Genomic DNA, 23,983 nt, shown 5'->3' with positions numbered 1-23,983 from the left:
CCCACCCATCTAGCCTGGTAGCTCACGTGCTCATTTGTTTTATATAGTATGTATTTTTAAATTTAGATGTATTTATTATACATATTCTTTGTTGATTTAGTACAGCATATTATTTATTAAATGTATTGAATATATATTGTTCTTATTATTAAATTTAGATTTTATTCATTAATTTTTTTAAATTTCTTATAATAAGGGCATCTTTTGGAGACCTAACACCCCGATAGTGTTACTTTAGGGGAGAAGTGGGCAATGTGCAATCAATCCTCAATCCCTTTTTTTTCCTGGTCCTCAAAGCCTCCTATGATCATATCATATTTTGGCAGTATAGTTTCCTGCCAATTTAGGCTTAGGGACATACCAAGATCATAAAGTAGGGTTGAAGAAAGACTAATATGATTTAAAATGAAGAACCTCACCCAGTATATAATCCATGGAAAATGTAGGCATCATCTGTTTTCGATCACCATGCTTCATTTCCCCCATGAAATAGAAGTGTAGCTCCATCCACCAAGGGATGGCTGACCCTATTCTGGACATTTGGTGGTTTATGATGAAAACAGTGAATATGAGAAGAGTCAAATCTTCATATAGCAAAGAAGGAGCCAGAAAGAAAAGAAGAGCTATGGAGTAACAATTCTATTAGGAAAAGGAAACTGGGGTCTGTAGCCAGGAATTATTGTAACTTATTATTATTATATACTTTATTCATTAAACATGAAACTCAGCCACTTGAACATTCAAAAATGCATTACAAATACCATTGACTGGTGCTAATGGTTGATTCGGTTTGCTGCCAGCATCCTAGGTATCAAACAAGTACCTTCTTAAAATATAAGATGTTCCAAGTAGCACAGTTTTTTGTAGTTCTGCTGGTGCTATTGCAGAAAGCTGCAATTTGTTGAAGTATCTTGTAAAATTCTTGGACATGGTGCCAAGTGCCCCGATGACAATGTTACATGCTTCATCCACAGCTGTGTAATTTCAATGGCCAGGTTCACGATGTTTCATTATTTTTTCTAGTTCTTTTTCTTCGACTCTGGCATCTCCAGGAACAGCGATATCAATAAACTGTACACTTTGGCCCTCTACAACCGTGATATCTGGCGTGTTGTGCTCCAAATGGTGATCCGTTTGTATTCGAAAGTCCTACAAGATCTTCACATTCTCATTTTCAATAACTTTTTCCACTTTATGTTCCCATGACTTTCTGGATACAGGTAAATCATATTTTTTACATAATGACCATTGGATTAATTTAGCAACTTGGTCATGTCTAGCTCTGTAATCAGTTTGTGTGATTTTGCTGCATTCACATATTAAATGTAAAACAGTTCCTACTTCGTTATTGCAATGTCGGCAGTTTGGGTTGTCAGTGGATTTTTGTATCTTCGCTTTCATGGCATTAGTTTGTAGTGCTTGTTCTTGAGCAGCCAGTATTAAACCTTCCGTTTCTTTCTTGATTGTTCCCATCTTAAGCCATGTCCACGTCAAGTTGTCATCACGTTTTCCTTCAATGTTTTTCAAGTGCTGTCCATGCAAAGCTTTGGTTTTTCATCTATTTAATCTGTCATCCAGCTGTTTTTCCTTATATTCTGCCTTTGTTTCTGTTGTTTTTATGCCGTTTTCACAGCCTGCAGCAATTTTTCTGTACTTTGGTTCACATAATAAATTCAAACTTCATTTTTCTTCTTCTACAGTTTGATGGATTTGCAATAACCACCTGCCCGCTATTTTTCTTTGCAGGTACAACCTGTTGATGTCACTTCGTGGATGTAAAGCGTGGTACATATTCAAAAGTTTGTGTGTTTTCCGGTCCAAGTTTTCCAATTCAGCCAGAGTCCAGTTGATGATTCCAGCTGAGTAGCGTATCATTGGAACTGCCCACATATTAATGGCTTTAATTATGTTTCCAGCATTCAGCTTTGATTTTAATATTTTGCGGACGTATGTCCTAATGTATTCTTTTTGCGTTGACTCTTTGACTTTTCCATTCAAGATGTTATCTGCTTTCAATGTGCCTTGGTACTTGTAACCATAATCCTTTGCTAATGCTTTCACTATATTTCCATTTCCCAGTTCCATTCCTTCTGTTTTTTCCATTTTTCCTCACTGCATGGATAATATAGCACATTTTCAAGTCCAAAGTTCATTTTGATGTTGCTGCTGAACAGCTGAATTGTGTTGAGTATTGATTTAAGTTCAGTGGGGCTTTTCGTATACATTTTTAAGTCATCTATATATAGTAGATGGTTTATCTTGCCATGTTGGCTTGAGATTTGGTACCCCAGTTTTGTGTTTCGTAGGATTATTGTCAGTGGAATTAATGCAGTGTTGAACAGTAGTGATTATGATTGTTGTTGTTGTTGTGTTGTTGTTGTTGTTGAAATTGAAGGCCAGTTTGTACAGAACAATTATGGGACCAGAAATCTGAAGAACTTTGCAGCTCTGGAAATATCTGCAATTAAGAACTCTGGTTTGAAGCCTGGAATTTGGCAGTTTGCCAAATTTTTCCTCACTGGAGACCTTTCACTTTAGTTCCCTCCATCGATGGTCTGAGTGGAAAGAGAGATTTTCCTGTTGTAGATTGCTACCAACCAAACTGAATGCAGATGAAGACTACAATGAGATATATGTCCTTGTTTATGTCTGGATGCCTCTGGCAAATTTATTATATTATATTTTATTATTATTATTATTATTATTATTATTATTATTATTATTATTATTAGTAGTAGTAGTAGTAGTAGTAGTAGTAGTAGTAGTAGTAGTAGTACAACAAACTTTATTCATTAAACATGAAACTCAGTCAACTGAACATTCAAAAATGCATCACAAATACCATTGACTGGTGCTAATGGTTGATAGGGGTTACTGCCAGCGTCCTAGGTATCAAGTAAGTACCTTCTTAAAATATACAATGTTCCGAGTAGCGCAGTTTTTTGCAGTTCTGCTGGTGTTATTGCTGGAAGATGCAATTTGTTGATGTATCTTATAAAATTCTTGGTAGCTGCTGCTGTTGCTGCTGAGGCTGATGTTATGGATAACTGAGCCCTTATACTGAGAAATGCCCATGGTTATTTTGTGCCAAAGACAAATCTAATGTATGAGAAAACTGGCCTTCAGCAAAGGAAAAAAGCACCAGCAGAATCTGCTTGGCCTGCATCAAAGTGCTGGCATAAGAAAGCAGGTGACCGTTAGCCTGCAGGAACAAAACTATCAGAGGCTGGTTTGAGTGTCTGAGCCAAACCTTTCATCCTAACAGCTACCGATAGACAATTTCAGTATAAGTATAATCCTCAATTTATGGCCACAACTGAGATTGTAACCTCCATTGCTAAGCAAGATGATTGTTTAGTGAGTCGTGTCTGATTTTATGACTTTTTTTGCTGTGTTATTAAGTAAATCACCATGGTCATTAAGTGAATCATGGGGTTGTCAAGTGAATCTGGCTCCCCCCCCCATTGACTTTGTTGTTGGATACCGGTTGGAAAGGTTGCAAGTGGTGATCATGTGACCTTTTGACATTGCGCCCATTGCAAATAAATGCCGGTTGCCAAGGCCCCCAATTTTTATGATGATTGCAGGGATCCTGCAAGATTGTAAGTGCAAGAACTAGTTTTAAATAACTTTTGTCAGCACCATCATAACTTTGTAAGGTTGCCAAACAAATGGTTTTAAGCTGAGGACTGTACAAGGCTGAGTGGTTGATAAGAAATTCTGAACTGATCAAGGGCCAGTGCCAGAGCTAAGCAACTCTCATGCGCTACAAGAGTTTGCTAAAAGCCCCCAGTTACTCACACAAAGCTCTAGAGAAGGGGTGTCCAACCTTGGCAAATTTAAGACTTGTGAACTTCAACTCCCAGAATTCCTTAGCAAATTCTGGGACTTAAAGTCCAGGTTGCCAAAGTTGGCACAAGGCAGATGGACTGTGCCCACAATCTGAACCTTTGCCCTAACAAAGCTGAAGCTCTGAAGATACTTGCTGTTGAAAATGGCATGCCCTGAAGACAGAAAGCCCTGCCCGGACCAAGGAATGCAGACATCTAAGAAAGTGGCTCACTTTTCAGATTTTGTTATATTGGAGAAGTGAGAGAAATTGCCAACATCATAGGATGAATAGGCATTTCTTTGAGAGTTCCGGTAATTCATGGAAAGTGTCTTTGCAAATCAGTGATTGCCTGCTGTGCTACAGTTGTCGTTCTGATGTCAGAATCTGTCTACAGAGGGTCCCAGTTAAATTTAATAAAGTGGGGCATTCATTGAAGACCTTGGCAAGAAATATGACATGGTCAAGAATATTTTAGGAGTGGTATCATGTCCAGTGGTGGGGTTGTGAAGCAACTGCCATAATGGACTTAGTGTGTCAACAGAAGAATGTTCCACAGAGCCTTGGAAAGAAATAGATGCCTTCAATTAAGATAAGGCTTATGAAGGCCTTATGGCCAATGAAATCCATAACTCTAGAACAGTAGATGGTACCATTTGCAAAGCGCAGGTACGGAATTGGAGTCTGATCTGGTGTAATGTTATAATCATATTTCAATTCTTAAAAAGGAAAGTTGCTAGCCATTAGAATCCATATGCCTCGGAAGATCTCAGAAGCCAAAGCCAGATCAAATAGAGTATTTATTGCTTCAGGATAGCTATGTCAATAGTCCCACGGTATGATGAATGGATGGGTGGGTGGGAAGGTTGAAGAAGGGACGAAGGAAAGGTTTCATATGGGCCAAATTGAATCTTGAATCTCCAAATCTTGGGGCAGAACCCTGTGCTTAATTCAGGTTGTTGTTAGTTGCAAAGTCGTGTCCGACCCATCGCGACCCCATGGACAACGTTCCTCCAGGCCTTCCTATCCTATACCCTCCTCTGGAGTCTATTTAAGTTCACACCTACTGCTTTGGTGACTCCATTCAGCCACCTCATTCTCTTAATTCAGGTAGGATATCAAAAGAGCCTCACAAGAATTGGTCAGAGATGATCACACAGAAAAGCACCCCTGCTCCATACCCTACAGTTCAGTGAAGGAAGACGACGAATAGGCTATTTAAACAAAAAACAAAAAACCAACACCTCCACATTCCTTTCCCCTAATGCCAAATCTGTTGCTTTGGATTTAAGGGAAGTGGAGTGATGGCAGATGCTTCCAATCTGCATTGAGTGTCTTTTCTAAACATGGATTAAAGCTAAGATTACAAACCTCCCAGAATACTGGGACATAAAATTGTTATTCCATGGATCACTGTAACTAACAACAACCTGAATTAAGCACAGGGTTCTGCCCCAAGATTTGGAGATTCAAGATTCAATTTGGCCCATATGAAACCCTTCCTTCGTCCCTTCTTCAACCTTCCCACCCACCCATCCATTCATCATACGTGGGACTATTGACATAGCTATCCTTTAAAAGCACATCCTTCTCAGCAAGCACTGTTCAAGGAAATTGCGTTTGGAGCATCTATTTCCTGACGGGAATGCTGCTACTGGCAAACAAAATAGGCTGAATCCCTGAAGGCACCCAAAAAATTGCCAGTGAAAATTCTGAATGTCTAATCAAAGTAGAAAAGAAAAAGAAACATTTCTGACTTGCCCAGATTTATCCTGGTAGTAAATTAAAGTTCTCATGTTCTTGCTAAAGGAATCTGTTTAGAAAATCAGCAGATGCATTCTGCCAAGGCAGATTTTTTTACGCATTTCAAATAACGATCCCGTAAACGCATCATGCCTTTGCTTTCTTCGTTGTAATTTTTTTTTTTACATTCCAGGTGAAACACCATTACCCTTTACAGTTTTACATTCCATTGTAGATATCTAAATTGTAGGATAGTATGTAAGTGTAGGCAGATTATAGGAGCCGTGGTGGTGCAGTGGTTAGAATGCAGTATTGCAGGCTACTTCTGCCTACTGTCGGCTGCCAGCAGTTCGGCAGTTCAAGTCTTACCAGCTCAAGGTTGACTCAGCCTTCCATCCTTCTGAGGTCAGTAAAATGAGGACCCAGATTGTTGGGGGCAATAGGCTGACTCTGGAAACCACTTAGAGAGGGCTGTAAAGCACTGTGAAGGGTTATATAAGTATAAGTGCTATTGCTATTTCTGGCCCTTCAGCTCATGTATTCTTTCCCAGTCTATTTGTTTGCCCTGAACTGGCATCTCAGAATACAGGTAGTCCTCGATTTGCAACAGTTAGCTTAGTGACCATTCGAAGTTAGAACGGCACTGGAAAAAGTGACTTATGACCATTTTTCATACTTATGAGCGTTGCAGTATTCCCATGGTCATATGATTTACATTTGGTTGCTTGACAACTGGGGCATATTTATGACGGTTGCAGTGTCCCCAGGGTCATGTGATCATGTTTTGCAATCTTCTGATAAGCAAAATCAATGGGGAAGCCAGATTCATTTAACAACCGTGTTACTAATTTCACAATTGCAATGATTCATTTAACAAATGTGGCAAGAAAAGTCGTAAAATGGGGCAAAACTCACTTAACAAATTTCTCTAAATTCTGGGCTCAGTTGTGGTCATTAAGTTGAGGACTACCTGTACCTTAGTGATGATGCAAAAATATGGAAAAAGGAATTCCAGTACTGAAATCACAAACTCATTTTCCTTGGGTGCGATTCGCACCAAATGCAACAGGAATTGCATGCATAGACATGAAAAAGATTGCACTGCTCAGTTTTCCTTTGGTTTTATTTGCACGCACATGGTGCGTGCACAGCCACCCACTTCAAGTTTCCAACAGAAGTGGGTTTTGGATTCTTACCCTTTAATGGCCAGTGGGTTTCAATTAATTCCACAATTTAATCATTGTCTCCCAATGAAAGAAGATGGGAAGTTTCCTATTCAAATCCCTTAAAACCAAATTAATAAATTAGCCTCAACACATCTGGCTACATTAGGGCTTGATGAAATAAAGATTTCCCAAGGTGACAGCTTTGCTTCTCAAGAAGACTTGAGAACAGCGTATGGAGTACATAGTTTTCCAGAAAGGCCAGTATTTCCCAACAGCTGTGCATAATGATTTCCCAAAGCTGTGCACAATGTAATGCTTAGACTCACAAGGGAGTATGCATTACATTAAGCAGACCTCGCACCAGCTGCGGAAGGCAAGCAAGTAGCTACATCGCATAATGGTTCTGCTAGCAGTAATTTTAGTATCTGTTCTATGTGGGTTGTATGGGATAACAAGAGCCACTGATGAAGGCTACTGATGATGGTCTTCTTAGGTTCAAACTTTCAGTATGTCTTATTGGATAACTTGCTAGTGAACCAAGTAATGTATTTAATAATTGGCATACGGTTCAAAGAGAGAGAGAGATGCCAGATCCCCAATTTCTGTCCATCCAATTTCTTGCAGGTCAATTGCAGGGCAGAACGAAATCTTTGGTAGATGGTTTGTAGCAGGCTCTTTGATTCTTCATCAGAACTTTCAAATGATTTTGAAATATAACATGAGGAAAAAGATGTTACATCAAAGAAGGCAGAGAAAAAGTAGAGAGCTGGAAATCTCCCAGGAAGTTCCAGAGGCACACACCAGTCCTATGATTGTTTGTCCTATAACAGTTTTTCTGTTATACTGAATACTTTCCTTAAAATGTACTTTATGCGTGTATACTTATTACACAAGAAAATACACATATTGATAAGATTTCAGAAAAAAAACCTCTAAATATCAAGTACTTTGTTCAACATAGGTCATAGTAGAATAGAAGAATACTTTGTATAGAAATTAGGTTTTTCACTGTTCTTACAAGCATTCTAGAAAATAATATGATTTAAAAGGAAACAGTCAAAATACTCATCTTAAATGTGGCGGGTACTTTTCATTTGAAACATGTTCCTTGTACATTGTGCTCGTCCTTATGAGCACAATTAACCCCCAAATTTCTCTGGGTAAGCAACACAATTGTTAAGTGGGTTTTGCCCCATTTTATGACCTTATTTGCCACAGTTGTTAAGTGAATCTAGCTTCCCATTGACTTTCAGTCTTTGCTTATCAGAAGGTCGCAAAAGGTGATCACATGACCATGGGGATGTTGCAATGGTCATAAATGTGAAAACAGCCATACATAGTTTTTTCCAATGCTGTTGAAACTTCAAATGATCGTGAAATAAACTGTTGTAAGTTGAGGACTACTTGTACAGCAAAGTTCACATTAAGTTTGGTCCACTGGGATGTGGAACAATGTTAGGATGTTGGATTAAGATTTTGGAAATCCATGTTCCAAGTGTAGCCTCATCTTAGAGCAGGGGTGTCCAAACTTGGGAACTTTAAGACTTGTGGACTTCAACTCCCAGAATTCCCCAGCCAGCCATGCTGGCTGGGGAATTCTGGGAGTTGAAGTCCACAAGTCTTAAAGTTCCCAAGTTTGGACACCCCTGTCTTAGAGGAAAATGGAGAAGGTGGGAGAGTTGTTTGTTTTAATTTTACTAGTGAAGCATAATAAACAAAAAGAGCCACATCGGTGATAGCACAGTAAGAAACTCCATATGTCACAATGATTCAAATAAAGTGAACATATGGAGAGAGTGAAAAAGGTACCAAGAACAAAATAAGACCCATATGATATTAGCACAAAATTAATTCAGTCTTGATACTTATTATTTTTAAACCTATGCAATACTATATTGAAACATATTGCTCCATCTTCTTATTTTTAGAATACAAAGACCTTTCAAAAATAAATAATACAGGTAGTCCTCAACTTACGGCCACAATTGAACCCAAAGTTTATGTTGCTAAGTGAGACAGTTGTTAAGTGAGCTTTGCCCCATTTTATGACCTTTCTTGACACAGTTGTTAAGTGAATCACTGCAGTTGTTAAGTGAGTAGCATGGTTGTTAAATGAATCTGGCTTCCCCATTGAGTTTGTTCATAAAAAGAGAAAAGGAATTCTACAGTTTTGTGGCTTTTGTTAAGGAAGCCACCTCATCTGACCCCATTTTACTGAACTTGGGGCCTAACCCCCGATGATAATCCTCCCCCCATGAAGCAGGATCAATAACAATAGCAATACCACTTAGACTTATATACAGCTTCATAATGCTTTACAGCCCTCTCTAAGCAGTTTACAGAGTCAACATATTGTCCTCCAACAATCTGGGTCCTCATTTTACCCATCTCGGAAGGATGGAAGGTTGAGTCAACCTTGAACCTGGTGAGATTTGAACGGCCAAATTGTAGGCAGCCGGCAGTCAGCAGAAATAGCCTGCAGTACTGCACTCTAACCACTGTGCCATCGTGGCTCAAATACTTACCGTAAATCTTTTAGAATTACAATTTAAAATCACTAGGCTAGAAACCAGGAGCTTCTGAATTCTAATTAGTCCCACCTTAGTCACAAAGCCACCTGGATGACCTTAGACTAGTTATTGCTCTCAGTCCTAGGAAGGAGAAAATGGCAAACCATTTCTAAAAAAAACCTTGTCATGAAAACATGTCCAGGCAGTTGCCAGGAGTCAAAAACTGATTTGAAGGCTGTAAAATAAAATAACTATATTTATATTTCAGGTGGATATAAATCTCTTAATAATTTTAAAATAATATCAGAAGGTGATAAGTGTGCCATAGTAAGAGGGAGACTGGAAAAAGTACTTATTGTCTCATGGAACCAAAAAAGGAATAAACGTTTCCGGGCATCTTATGAAATGGACAAGACTATACCTGTTGAATTCCCCTGTGGCCACCTCAACCCTGTTCTTCTCCCTGTTCTATGGAGGTAAGATAATAATTAGAAGTACCTGTAATTTCTTGCCTGTTAAATAATAGACTCTTTATATCTTCTTGGAGCCTAGATCTCCTGAATCAGTAGAAAATTAATTCAAAGATGCAGCAGTTTTTTTCCATGTCAGTCTGCACGCTATTTTTGGCAGTATAACTTGGCAAACAGAGGGATTCCCCCCCCCCCCCCCAGCTAGACAATGCATTTGGCCAAAAATGTGCTTAGTCACTTCCTTCCAGGAGTCAACTCAACCATGCACAGTTTTCAAAGGAGAAGCTACAAGGGCTGGGATAAGCCCCAAAAATGTGTGAGACAGAATTGTTTGAATTCTTTACTGAATGTGCTTGCTAGATTTCAGGGGCGCAAACCCTGATAATCAGAATAACAGACACACAGACCCTCAAAATATGACCTGGTTGCATTTTTAAAAAAAAAACCAGGATAACTTTTTATATGCACAAGATTTATCTGATCCATCGACAACACAAAGAGACGCAAATAAGAAGAATAACACAAAGCTGATTTTTGTGTTCGATAGATTTTCTCCTCTGTGTTAGAAGATAGCTTTTTCTGAGAGGATTTATAGCATATGCAGTGAATTCACAATTTGTGGCTAGCCAGTCTCTTTTCTATGACTTTGGAGCTGTCAAGATCATACTGCCAAAAAATCAATTGGAAAGTAGGAAAAATACATATTTTAAGCTTTGGTTAGAATAACATCCTTTAATTAAAAGTGTCATGTCTGGGTAAATATTTTCAAGTTAAAGATGTCAACATTATTTTGAATTACATTTCAAAATAGAGGAATCTGACTGTTTTTAAGGATTGTTGATTATACTGGGTGTGGGGAATAGCCAAAATATTAAGAAGTGCTGTTACCTCATGTAGCAAAGACAGATTTAAGAAATATGTAATTTATCTATTTTTTCAATTGCATTTTTTCCTATTAATTGACAAATGGCACGAAAAAGTTCTCTTTGGCACAGGTTTCATCATATTTTATAAGAACTGACAGTTTTTATTGCATAGTTTGATCCATTGTTAAATATAAACATATTTATATAATAGTTTGGGTGATTTATAGTAAATTAGTATTTTATTTTTTTAAGGAATTTCCCCCACTTTGTTTCATTTTCCATCTTTCTCCCTTTTGTTTTTTTGGAATTACAATTTCATAATTAATTTGTGAATGTTGCTGGCTTTTTCCTTCAATTTTTTTTTTTTTGTATTCTGTTTTTTTCTGTATTTCTCTTCTCTAATTTCTCTCAAAAATTCTCATAATTCTTAAGACTAATAAATATGATTATGTGAAATGTAGAGCAAGGGTGTCCAAGCTTGGAAAATTTTAAGACTTGTGGACTTCAACTCCCAGAGAAGACCACAAGTCTTAAAGTTCCCAAGTTTGGGCACCCCTGCTCTAGACTCACAAACATATAAACTTGATTGTTTTCAGAGGATCTTAACTCTTTATTAAGTAAAGAGTTCTCCCCTTCAGCTCCAGGGGGATGGGATTAAGGCATGATTAGCATTCCCCCACTCACCACATGGCATCTGAGAACTCAACCAAACCTGGATTCAAAACACAGCCTAGAGAGTTGCCCCTGCATGGCCCCATGGGAGTCTGACAACCAATCAGAATACAAGCTCAAGATCAAAGGCCAGAGAGGGCATAAAACCAGGGACTTTCAGCATCTCAGCCCTTCCTTCTCTTCTTCTCCACCAACATTGAAGCATGTGATCACCTTTTCTGTTCAGGACTCAAGCCATGTGGTCCTGTCCACCATTAAACCATCTTTCCAAGCAGCCTCCATGTCTCCAGTTTCTTTTTCCCCACTTGGAGGACATTTCTTTCAACAATTGGTGCCCCAGAGTTGGGACTCCAAGCTAGCCTAACCAATGGATATGGCCCAGGTAAGCCTCCCATGCTGGCACAGACCCCATTGAGTCTGTGGGTGGACTTTACCTGGACCTTAACCATTTGGATCTAGGTTTTAAATGGGCTTTGAGTTTGAGCTCAAAGGCTGCCTGGAAAGAAGGTGAGTACCTCTAAATTTTAATTCTCTAAAATTTAATTTTAAAGCATGGCAAAGTGTGGGAAATGTGTGTATGCCTGCAGGTGTGTGACTGATGGGATCCTTCTCCCGATCACAGCTGGATCTTGGTTCTTCTGTGTATTTTACCAAGAGAGCCTGGAAAGTATTAGGGTCAGGTGAAAGCACAGGACCTTCTGTTAGGGAAAGGAGAGAGTGTGTGAAAAAGGATGGAAAAGTGAATGAATTGTTTTTTGTTTTGCTGTTGTTATTGCTTTTGTCCTGTGAAAGCAAAAAAGCAAAGGCCCATTGTGCGTAAAGAGAGAAGGAGGTTCTGTACTAACTGCAGAGGGGCAGAGGTCCTCCCCAGATCACCTTTTTGGAGCCAGAAAACCTTAGCGGAATTCCCTATGAGGAAAGGGGGTGAATACTTCGTTGAGGAAATCAAAGTCCTTCCTGAAATTTTTTTTTCTGAAATTTACGGTGGGTGGCACCCGGCTAGGCCAAAGTGAGCCCTACATGTAAAGGGTCATGGGAAGTGTTAGCTCGTGGGTGGCTAGAAGTGTCCTCGGAGATTTCCTTAGATGGCAAGATTTTGGCTGACATGAGTAAAAAGACAGCAAGGAAATCGTGTGGCAAATGGGCTTTGCTGAAAGATGATACATGAAAACTAATTTGGCTACATAAAGGTATTTAAAAGAAAAGGGAAAATGTTAGGTTTTCTCTTTTTTTTGTCTGTTTGTCTCTTTTATGCAACCATGTGGTTTGTTTCTTAAGATTTGTGCTGGGAATGACTAGGGTGTGTAAACCTGAGAGTTCTCCCCCCCCTTATTTTCTCCTTGTCCTTGTGTATATACAATACAATACAATAGCAGAGTTTGAAGGGACCTTGGAGGTCTTCTAGTCCAACCCCCTGCCTAGGCAGGAAACGCTATACCAGCGATGGCGAAACTTTTTTGGCTTGCGTGCCACAAGTGGGGGGAGCACGGGGGGGTCGTGTGCGGGCGTGCCGCACCCATAATGCAACGCGCGATCCCCCAGTGCGCATGTGCGCACAATGTGCCCCCGATTTTTACATGCTTTTTTCGCCCTCCCCAGGCTCCAGAGGCTTTATAGGAGCCTGGGGAGGGCGAAAAGAGCCCCCCCCGAGGCCCTCCGGAGGCTTCAGGGACCATCCGGAGGCTTCCCTGATGCCTTTGGAGCACTTAAAACCACCCTCCGAGCAAACCGGTTGCTCGGAGGGTCGTTTTAAGCATTCTGAAGGCTTAAGGGACCGTCCGGAGGCTTCCCTGACTCCTTCGGAGCGCTTAAAACCACCCTCCGAGCAAACCGGAAGTGACTTCCAGGTTGCTCAGAGGGTTGTTTTAAGCACTCCGAAGGCTTCAGGGAAGCCTCCGGACGGTCCCTGAAGCCTTCGGAGCGCTCAAAATGACCCTCCGAGCAACCCGGAAGTCACTTCCGGTTTGCTCGGAGGGTGGTTTTAAGCGCTCCGAAGGCGTCAGGGAAGCCTCCGGACGGTCCCTGAAGCCTTTGGAACGCTTAAAACGACCCTCCGAGCCACCCGGAAGTCACTTCTGTTTTGCTCGGAGGGTCGTTTTAAGCCCTCCGAAGGCGTCAGGGAAGCCTCTGGATGGTCCCTGAAGCCTCCGGGTGGCGGGGAGGCTCTTTTCGCCCTCCCCAGGCTCCTATAAAGCCTCTGGAGCCTGGGGAAGGCGAAAAATAGCTTTTAAAAAGGTGAACTCAGCTGGCCAGCGGGCGCATGCACGCTGGCCAGCTGACAGGGCAGCGCCTCGCATGCCCTGACAAATGGCTCCGCATGCCACTTGTGGCACGTGTGCCATAGGTTCACCATCACTGCCCTATACCATTCCAGACAAATGGCTATCCAACATCTTCTTAAAGACTTCCAGTGTTGGGGCAGTCACAACTTCTGGAGGAAAGCTGTTCCACTGATTAATTGTTCTAACTGTCAGGAAATTTCTCCTCAGTTCTAAGTTGCTTCTCTCCTTGATTAGTTTTCACCCATTGCTTCTTGTTCTACCCTTGGAGATAGATCAAGTGCCTTGGAGAATAGTTTGACTCCCTCTTCTTTGTGGCCACCCCTGAGATATTGGAACACTGCTATCATGTTTCCCCTAGACCTTCTTTTCATTAAACTAGACATACCCAGTTCCTGCAACCGTTCTTCATATGTTTTAGTCTCCAGTCCCTTAATCATCTTTGTTGCTCTTCTCTGCACTCTTTCTAGAGTCTCCACATCTTGTCTACATCGTGGCAACCAAAACTGAATGCAGTATTCCAAGTGTGGCCTTACCAAGGCATTATAAAGTGGTATTAACACTTCATGTGATCTTGATTCTATTCCTCTGTTTATATAGCCTAGAACTGTGTTGGCTTTTTTGGCAGCTGCTGCACACTGCTGGCTCATATTTAAATGGTTGTCCACTAGGACTCCACAACCCATTTCACAGTTACTACTATTGAGGAAGTACCACCTATACTGTACCTGTGCATTTCGTTTTTTTGCCTAAATGTAGAACCTTACTCTTATGTGTGTGTCTAAGTCAAGGTAATTGTAACTAAAATGTCTCCAATCCAAAAAGATAAGAATTTTAAATTTTTCAAAGAAAGAAAAGAGTAAACTGGCAGAAATTGCCTTTGTTCCGTTTGTCAGACCCAGAAAACTGAGTGAAGGGGGAGGGGAGTCTTTACTTTGTGTCTGTTTGGCCAACAAAAACAGAGTAAAGAGAAGTATTCTTCCTTCCTTCCTTCCCTGTACCTTAAAGCAACAATCCAGGAAATGTTTTAAGTTCATTTACAAGAAAAGTTTAATCCTTGCATTTATTGTGTGTTTAAATGATTTTACCTGTTCATCTCTTTCCTGAAGCATGTGAATCCAGACCTCATTTCTCATCTGTGATATCCCCATAATGTTACCAATTTATCTGTTTAGTAACTGATGGTTTTATTTTTCAAACTCTGCCTGCAAGCTATCTACCCCCCCCCCCACGCCCCCCTACCTCTAATCCTCCAACAATGCCTTTTCTGTGGGGGAGAAGTCCTTGTTCTCATTTCTTTCAGCCCTGAAAGATTGTACTCTGCGAGGTGAGTAGAGACTTTTTTTTTCTTTTGGGGGGAGGAGGAGAGTGTTGCCTTGTGCGTGCATGTATGAGGCGAAGGAAATTCCTACTAGAGGTTTGCCTTCGACCTGAGTAAAAACCCTCTGCACATCTATCTGGCCAACCTACTCTATTAGTCCTAAGGTAGAAACCTGGCCTCCAGAAGGCAGTTTTGATTTAGATTTTGTCAACAAATTTGTAGATTTTCTGGCCACCATCAGATGAACTGAAGAAGAGTTCTACCTGAATTTCTTCTCCAATCTCCTTTGTTGCCCAGACATTCATAAAGTGTGTGGGCTAACTTCCAGACCTCTTTTAAAATTCATCCCCATGTCACTTTAAAAAAAAAAAAGGGGGGGGAAGCTTCCCAAAGTGACTGAGGAGTCCACAGGGATACGTTAAAAAGCTGTTGCAGCAGTAATAGTTTTCTTTAAAAAGAAAAGTGGAGCTCAAGAGCCCCACCCAGATGCAAACATGTGTTAATGAAGGTCTCCATACATCTTGATCTTTAAAAATATGCCAGCAATTTGCTGGGAGATCTAAAATAAGAGTTTGGATCTTTAAAAATATGCCAGCGATTGCTGGGAGATCCAACCTAGAAACCTGGTCGAATGCAAGCAATGTGTTAACAAACATCTTGATCTTTAAAAGTATGCCAGCGCTTGCTGGGAGATATAAGTTAGATATAGAAAAGTTTGGATCTTTAAAAAAATCAGTCAGCGCCTGCTGGCAGATCCAAATTAGAGAAGACATTGAACACACCAGGGCAGAGACAGGTACTAACAATCTAGTGCTTAAGGAGATAGAACAATGGGTGTAAGAAAATTTAGCAGGAAAAAATAAAATAAAAAGGTAAAGCCTGTCTGAATGGGAAAAACTAGGTCTTGATTAATTTGATGTAATGTCTGTTAAAATTCTTAGGTGTGCATCTGTAGTAATAGCATGTAGAATTGAATGGCATTGAATTGATTGTGATATGTTTGACAAGCTGGTAAAATAAGTAAGCTTCTCAGTTTGGGCTTGGAGCTGTAGGGAATGGGAGAGTAGTTAGGATTTAAACTGCTCTCTGAGTTTTCCCACTGCTTGGAGAATGAGCCACATGTTTCCCAAGGAAAGAAAACTGAAGATTTAAAGGGACAGAACCTCCCCCAGGCCTGAAAGGGTTGTTCCATGGTATTTGTGCATGTATGTGTGTGTGTGTAATCATTTCCAGTCCTGGAGGGAGGTTGAGATCCTTTAATAATAGAAAATGGAGCTCATTGACTTATGTACAACTCCCTGAAATAATTGTAATAACTGCTTTTCATGAAGAAAGAATGAAATGGGATTTTTGTGTGAGAAATTAATTTACACAAACAGTCTGATTACAGTGCAAATGTGAGTATGTTGATGGTAAAAGTTGGTGTGAATGTACTTTGATTCCCTTTCATATAAAGAAACAGTAAATTGCAAGATTGTTTAATGGTATGTGTATGTATGTATGTGTGTTATCATTTCCAAACCTGAAGGGAGGGTGAGATCCTCTAATAATAGAAAATGGAGCTCATTGGCTTGTGAAAAAGCTCCTTGAAATACTTATAATGATTGGTTGGCATGAGCAAGCATGAAGGTCTGACTGCAGTATGAATGTGAGTGGGTGTCCCCATGCCCCGAGGGAGTGATAAGTGGAAAGGATCCAGAAACCTGTGATTGCCTTGTGTGTATCCCCCCCCTTCTTTCCCTCCTTCCTTTTGGGTCATTAAAGGGGGCTGCGGTTTTTCTGCTCACTGGAACCACTTTTTCTCTCTCTCTCTTCTGAGAAATTTGGAGTAAATGGGTGACCTGCTCCTGCATCTTTACCTTTCACTGTTGTGATCTTTTTCATCTGCATATAAAAGCTATGCAGTTACATTTCCTTTTCTGCTCTGCATACAATTTAGATTTTTTTCTTCTGGAAATTTTTGAGGTTTAAAATGCTTAATTAAACCTATAAAAAGAAATGATTTTGAGATATTTTGCTTACATTTGTAAATGTTTTAACATAATGAGAATTTGCTTCCATCTGAATGGAATCTGATATTTTGGAATATTGACTCAAAGTACCTTTTTTATTGCTAGTTTTATTTTTTGAAACTGTTCTTCCCTCCCTCTTTTATGAGTCAAGGTGCTCTACCCTATGATATTTTGTTTGTTTGTTTGTTTGCAACACAAGTTATTGTCCCTTTTGGAAATTTACTCATCTTACTGCAAAAGTGTTTCAAACATGGAGGCAGTGGGAATGTCATGTTCCATGAAATTTACATCGTCTGCCTTCTGAAATAATGTTTGGATTTCCACACTCGGACAGAATGGGGGAAATTCCATAACATGAGACTAAAGATATGTCTGTAAAGAACTGTATACCTGGCCTCTCCTCTTCTTTACCTCAGAAACAAAGAACTGCTAGCTCAAACCATAACTCTCGAATTGGCTGGTGATTGCGTCCTGATAAAACCTGACATGAGAAAAAAAAATTTAGTCAAGCCTGGGACAGACCTTCCCAAGACTGACTGACCACTCTTACCAGCAAGCTAAGCCTAATGCCATCCAGCAGATATGAAAGAAAGGACCTTCTGATGGACAAGTAAAAACCAAAAGACTTTTCAATTCCCAGAAGACAGCTATAAAGACTATGGGGGAGGGTGGAAATTCATTGTAAGGTTTTCTTTCTTGTCTCATTTATATCATAATCAGTTTAAGGTACTCATGTAAGAATTGTATTTGAGAATGGCTAGCACAGCAAGTTCTCAATACCTAAGATTTCTGTCTAGTGGGAGGGAAATTTGTCAAAAATGTCTGTTTTCTGTATTGTAGGAGAGAGAGAGAGAGAGAGGGAGGGAGGGAGGGAGGGAGGGAGGGAGAGAGAGAGAGAGAGAGAGAGAGAGAGAGAGAGAGAGAGAGAGAGAGAGAGAGAGAGAGAGAATATGAACCCATTCAGAATTAGATTGAAACTATCTCCTTGACTTACCTCCACACAAAGCTTCTTCTAGGTTGATTCTTGCCCTGGCACAAAAGCCCAAGCAGTGGCTGTGCCCTGGCTGCTAGACCTTCATGGTTGAAAGCTCTCTGGGACCAATGAAGAGATCCTTCTGCTGTCTCAATAACTTTGAGATGCAAAGGGAACATACTCTACTCCATTAGTATTGTAGGAAGTTAAAACCCATCCCTCTCCCAGGAAAATGAAATATCCTAGGAAATATTGAAAAGGCAGAATATTTCCCTGGATGAGAAAAGGAAGAAACATGTTTTAAAGAGAATAGCTTCCTGGAGTTTCCTGTCCCCACCTTCTTTGTCAATGGGCCATTAAGATGCCCAAGCCAGTCCCTTTACTTAATAAAGAGTTCTCCCCTTCAGCTCCAGGGGGATGGGATTAAGGCATGATTAGCCTTCCCCCACTCACCACATGGCATCTGAGAACTCAACCAAACCTGGATTCAAAACACAGCCTAGAGAGTTGCCCCTGCATGGCCCCATGGGAGTCTGACAACCAATCAGAATACAAGATCAAGATCAAAGGCCAGAGAGGGGCATAAAACCAGGGACTTTCAGCATCTTATCCCTTCCTTCTCTTCTTCTCCACCAACATTGAAGCATGTAATCACCTTTTCTGTTCAGGACTCAAACCATGTGATTCTGTCCACCATTAAACCATCTTTCCAAGCAGCCTCCATGTCTTCAGTGTCTTTTTCTCCACTTCGAGCCACACCCAGAAGGACATTTCTTTCAACAGTATGAGGTTAGGACTGAGAATTTTTGGATAATTTGGGGGTTGTTTTTGTTAGATATTAACATATATAGGAGGAAGTCTCCTCTCTGGTCCGCTGCTACAGCGGGAAACAGGTATTACTCTGATTGGTCGAGAGGCGTACCCGGGTACTATAAAAGGGGAACCCTCCGACCACAGAGCAAGCTGGATCACTACTACTACTAATAAAGAGCTGTTAAGTCACTTCGTGTCCGCAGTCTGTTCTCTCGCTGCCCAGATCTAACATTGGCGACGAAGGTGGGATTGAGAGACAGATAGGACGAAGAACGCTACCTCCAGAATCTCCGGTTTTGATCCAGCCCAGGAATTCGGCAGAAATTCCGGCAGCCATCTCAAGCCACCGCAGCGCGGCAAATTCAAACGAGAGAAGATGGCGATGCATGCTCCCCCCGCTCCATTCGACCCAGCGAATGACGAATGGGAAGCCTTCATGATTCGTTTCGAGTGTTTTCTCGAAGCGAATGAATACACGGGAATCACCGACGCCCGGAAGAAAAACATTTTCCTCGGCTACTGCGGAAAAGAAGTATTCAACACGGCCAGAGACCTCACCGCGCCTACTCCAATACAGGCAGTATCATGGGCGGTGTTGCAACAGGCTCTACAGACTCATTACGCGCCAAAACCTTCCCGCCATGTTTGCCGCCAAGCGTTCAACACGAGAAACCAGAAGGCGGGAGAATCTATCAACCAGTACGTTGCAGCACTACGAAAAGCAGCCACACATTGTGGATTCAGAGACCTGGATGAGCAGATTATGGATCGACTCGTTAGCGGGCTGAGAGACATTTCCCTACAAAAGCGGCTGTTAGCAAAAACCAATTTAAGCCTACAGATTGTACTCGAGGAGGCAAGAGCTTCAGAAGCAGCAGACAGATCAGCGGAGACAATTCAACGCGGGTTCAACACTGGCCAGCCAGCGCCAAGACACACCAAAGTTCACTACGAGGACACAAGCCCCGACTACGAGGATCCCGAGTTCGAGGACAGTCACCTGATGCGGAGCAGTCACGTGAGGCCTGGGGGGAGACCCGGATTCCGTTTGCCGCCCTGCGCAAGCTGCGGAGGGAATCACCCCAGGTCTACTTGTAGGTTCAGGAACGTTGTTTGTTCGCACTGCAACAAACTTGGGCACATCGCACGAGTGTGCCGGAGCGAAGTCCCTGCCTCACGGCAGCCACCCATGTACCGCCAACAGAAGCCCAACCCAGGGGCTTGGCGAAACCAAAAAGGGCGCCCAGAGAGAAATCCACAAGTGTTTACCCAGAGAGAAAATTCCCAAAGAGCTGAGCGAGCGTATCCCCAGAGAGATTACACACAAGGAGCTGAGCGAGCGTATCCCCAGAGAGATTACACACAAGGAGCTGAGCGAGCGTATCCCCAGAGAGATTACTCACAAAGAGCTGAAAGAGCGTTCTATCAAGACGCTCAACGAGAGTATTTTCAGGATACAGATACTGAGATAGAGTTGACCCAGAGAGAGGAGTTGTGAACGTATCTCACCACGATAAGTCAGGTCCGCCCCAAGCGGCCAAAAAGGCTGAGAGTCACAGTCCTCTTGGAGGGCTCACCTTGCGAGCTAGAAGTTGACACAGGATCAACCCTGACGATCATTTCATGGGCATCCATGAAACAGGCTATCCCTAGCCTCAGAAAGAGCCAACTACGCGTTCCAGACGTCCTGCTGCGAGACTACCAGGGGAACCAAGTCCCCATCGTGGGCCAAGGCACATTCCAAATCCGTTTCAAGGACATCGTAGCCCAGCTGCCCGTGACCATCGCCAGCGCGCCATTACAGAACCTTCTGGGGCTTGATTGGTTTGAAGCCCTGGGGTTAGAAGTCACCGGAATCAACGCCGTGGAAAACAGCAGCGCTGAACAGATTTTTAAGGAGTTCGAGGATGTGTTCAGCCCCGGTCTTGGTAAGTATGTGGGTAAACCAATATCATTTAATTTAGACCCCAAAGTGGCGCCAATCCGACTTAAGCCGAGACGAGTGCCTTTTGCACTCCGCCCAAAAATAGACAAGGAAATAGATAAATTAGTAGAGCAAGGAGTCCTTGAGCCGGTGGATCACGCGCGTTGGGAAACTCCCATTGTGACCCCAGTCAAACCAGACGGATCAGTCCGCATCTGCGCGGACTATAAATGCACAATTAATGTCGCGCTACAACAAAGCGCGTATCCTGTGCCTGTAGTACAGCACTTATTGCACTCGTTGGGGCCAGGAAAGGTATTTGCTAAATTAGACATGGCACAAGCTTACCAGCAGCTGCCCGTAGATAGCGCCACAGCGGAGGCCCAAACTATAGTGACGCATAGAGGGGCATTCAAATGCAACCGGCTGCAATTCGGTGTGAGTGTTGCTCCAGGTTTGTTCCAGAGCGTCATGGAACGGCTTTTGCAAGGGATACCGGGAGTCGTCCCCTATTTCGACGACATCTTGGTGTCCGCTGCAAACAAGGAGCAATTAAATAAAAGAGTCAGAACTGTTTTGGCCAGAATCAGAGAGAAGGGTCTCCGCCTTAAAAAGGAAAAATGCCAAATTAACGTGCCTAGCGTAGAATTCCTGGGATATAGAATCGATGGTCAGGGAATACACCCCACTTCAAAGAAAATTAAGGCGATCCAGGACGCCCCCACACCACGTAACCAGACCGAGCTGCAGGCCTTCCTCGGACTACTTAACTTCTACAGCGTTTTTCTGAGACAGAAGGCGACCGTTGCTGAGCCGCTACATCGACTACTCCAGCGAAACGCACCATGGAGATGGGGACGATCCGAAGCAGCAGCTTTTGCCGGGGTAAAGCGCCTGCTCACCACTGACTCGCTGTTAGTCCAATACAGCCAGACACTACCGCTAGTATTGACCTGCGACGCATCACCTTTTGGAGTCGGCGCAGTCCTTAGCCACAGGATGCCAGACAGAAAAGAAGCACCCATCGCGTTCTACTCTAGAACTCTTTCATCGGCCGAGAGGAACTACAGCCAGATGGACAGGGAAGCGTTAGCTGCGGTAGCTGGAGAAAAACGTTTCCATGAATACCTCTACGGCCGCGATTTTGAACTAATTACTGATCACAAACCGCTGTTGGGACTTTTGGCGGGAAACCGCCCCACCCCGGTCTCCCTTTCTCCACGCATGACCAGGTGGACTGTTTTCCTGGCTGCGTACTCCTACAAGTTAATTCATCGACCGGGCTCCACTCTAGGACACGCAGACGCACTCAGCCGTTGCCCACTACCGGACCTTTTGCCAGACCCCACTCCCGAAGTACCGGTGTTGCTCATTGACTGTTTGGACTCAGGACCGGTTTCTTCCTGCGACGTTGCAAGGTTCTCCTCTAAAGACAGTTTAATAAAGCAAGTTCAAACTTGGGTTTGGAGGGGGTGGCCAAAGGGAAACGTGGGCCCAGAATTCAAAGTGTTCTGGTCAAAACGGGACGAACTCTCAGTGTTACAAGGTTGTTTATTGTGGGGGGATCGAGTTGTTATTCCTTATGCTTTACAAAAAAATGTGTTAGATGCATTACATGTCGGGCATCCGGGGATCGTTAGAATGAAGGCTTTAGCGAGAAGTTACGTTTGGTGGCCAAACATGGACAAAGAGATAGAGGAGTGGGTGGCCACTTGCGATCCATGCCAAGAATCGAGACCAGCACCCCCGGAAGCACCCGCCACGGAATGGGAAAAGCCGAAAGCACCCTGGTCGAGAATACACATCGACTTCGCAGGGCCAGTTCAAGGTCAGACTTTCCTTATAGTTGTGGATGCATATTCCAAATGGCTAGAGGTAGTCCTAATGACTTCAACCACGGCAGAGGCAGTCATTAAGGTTCTACGGCGACTTTTCGCCACACATGGCCTGCCCGACCTCCTAGTCTCCGATAACGGGTCCCAATTCATGGCCATGCATTTCGAAACGTTTTTAGCAGGTCAGGGAATTCGGCATGCCCTCGTCGCGCCATTCCATCCGGCATCAAACGGACAGGCGGAGAGAATGGTGCGATTCGCAAAAGAGGCCCTCGCTAGGATGGGTCCAGGTGATTGGCAAACACGCATTGACCATTACCTCTTAATTCAGCATATTACCCCAAGCGCAACGACGGGTAGGAGCCCCGCTGAACTACTCATGGGCCGCCGTCTACGGTCTCACCTGGACCGTCTTCACCCAAATTACTCTGCCACAGCTCCCCCAGACTCCACAAGCAAAATTCGGTCTTTCAGCATAGGGGATTCAGTATACGCCCACAACTATGCAGGGGGAACATTGTGGATGCCGGCCAAGGTCATTGGCATCACGGGTCCACGATCGTATCTGCTGGAGCTGGAAGATGGGCGGAACTGGAAAAGGCACATCGATCAACTTCGGGGTCGCCTAGCACATTCAGACCTTCGAACCGAAGACGAGAGTTTCCAGCCAACGGAAAGTCAGCCGCTAAAGAGCCCCGTCATAGAGAACTATGACACCTGCGAACCCAGGTCGGAACAAGAGAGCGAGCACGAAGCAGAGCAAACCCCAGACAATGCAACCGAGCAGACTCCGGAACGCCCTAGCAACGAAGGCACAAAACCTCCCGAACGTGAAACAGGAAAAGCACCCGATCCTGCAACCACTTCTAACCAACCCGAACTACGACGCTCCTCCCGAGCAAGACAAACACCAACGTATCTAAAGGACTATGTTACTAACCGCAACGTTCCATCTAGGAGGGGAGGGGTGTTAGATATTAACATATATAGGAGGAAGTCTCCTCTCTGGTCCGCTGCTACAGCGGGAAACAGGTATTACTCTGATTGGTCGAGAGGCGTACCCGAGTACTATAAAAGGGGAACCCTCCGACCACAGAGCAAGCTGGATCACTACTACTACTAATAAAGAGCTGTTAAGTCACTTCGTGTCCGCAGTCTGTTCTCTCGCTGCCCAGATCTAACAGTTTTCCCATTGAACTATGATATTTTAGTCTTTTTCCATGTCAAAATAGCAATAGCACTTAACGTCTATACTGCTTCACGGTACTTTACAGCCCTCTCTAAGTGGTTTACAGAGTCAGCATATTGCCCCCAAGAATCTGAACTGCCGAACTGCTTGCAGCTGGCCATCAGCAGATGTAGCCTGCAGTACTGCATTCTAATCACTGCACCATCACGGTTCTTGATAGACAATTAGGAGACAACTGTGTTGCTGGTTTTCAGCAATCAAACTAAACAGGAATTTGAGGGCTGTTAGCAGAGCTAGGGGCACAAGTTACCTCATGTCTAGAGAATAATACATGTGACATCTTTTCAAGGACATGTGACAAATGCTCATTCCAAATATACC

The sequence above is a fragment of the Natrix helvetica genome (assembly GCF_964273705.1).
Source record: "Natrix helvetica genome assembly, chromosome: 5".
Lineage (NCBI taxonomy): Eukaryota > Metazoa > Chordata > Lepidosauria > Squamata > Natricidae > Natrix > Natrix helvetica.
The sequence above is the reverse complement of the archived record's forward strand: the minus strand, read 5'-3'. Positions refer to the sequence as shown.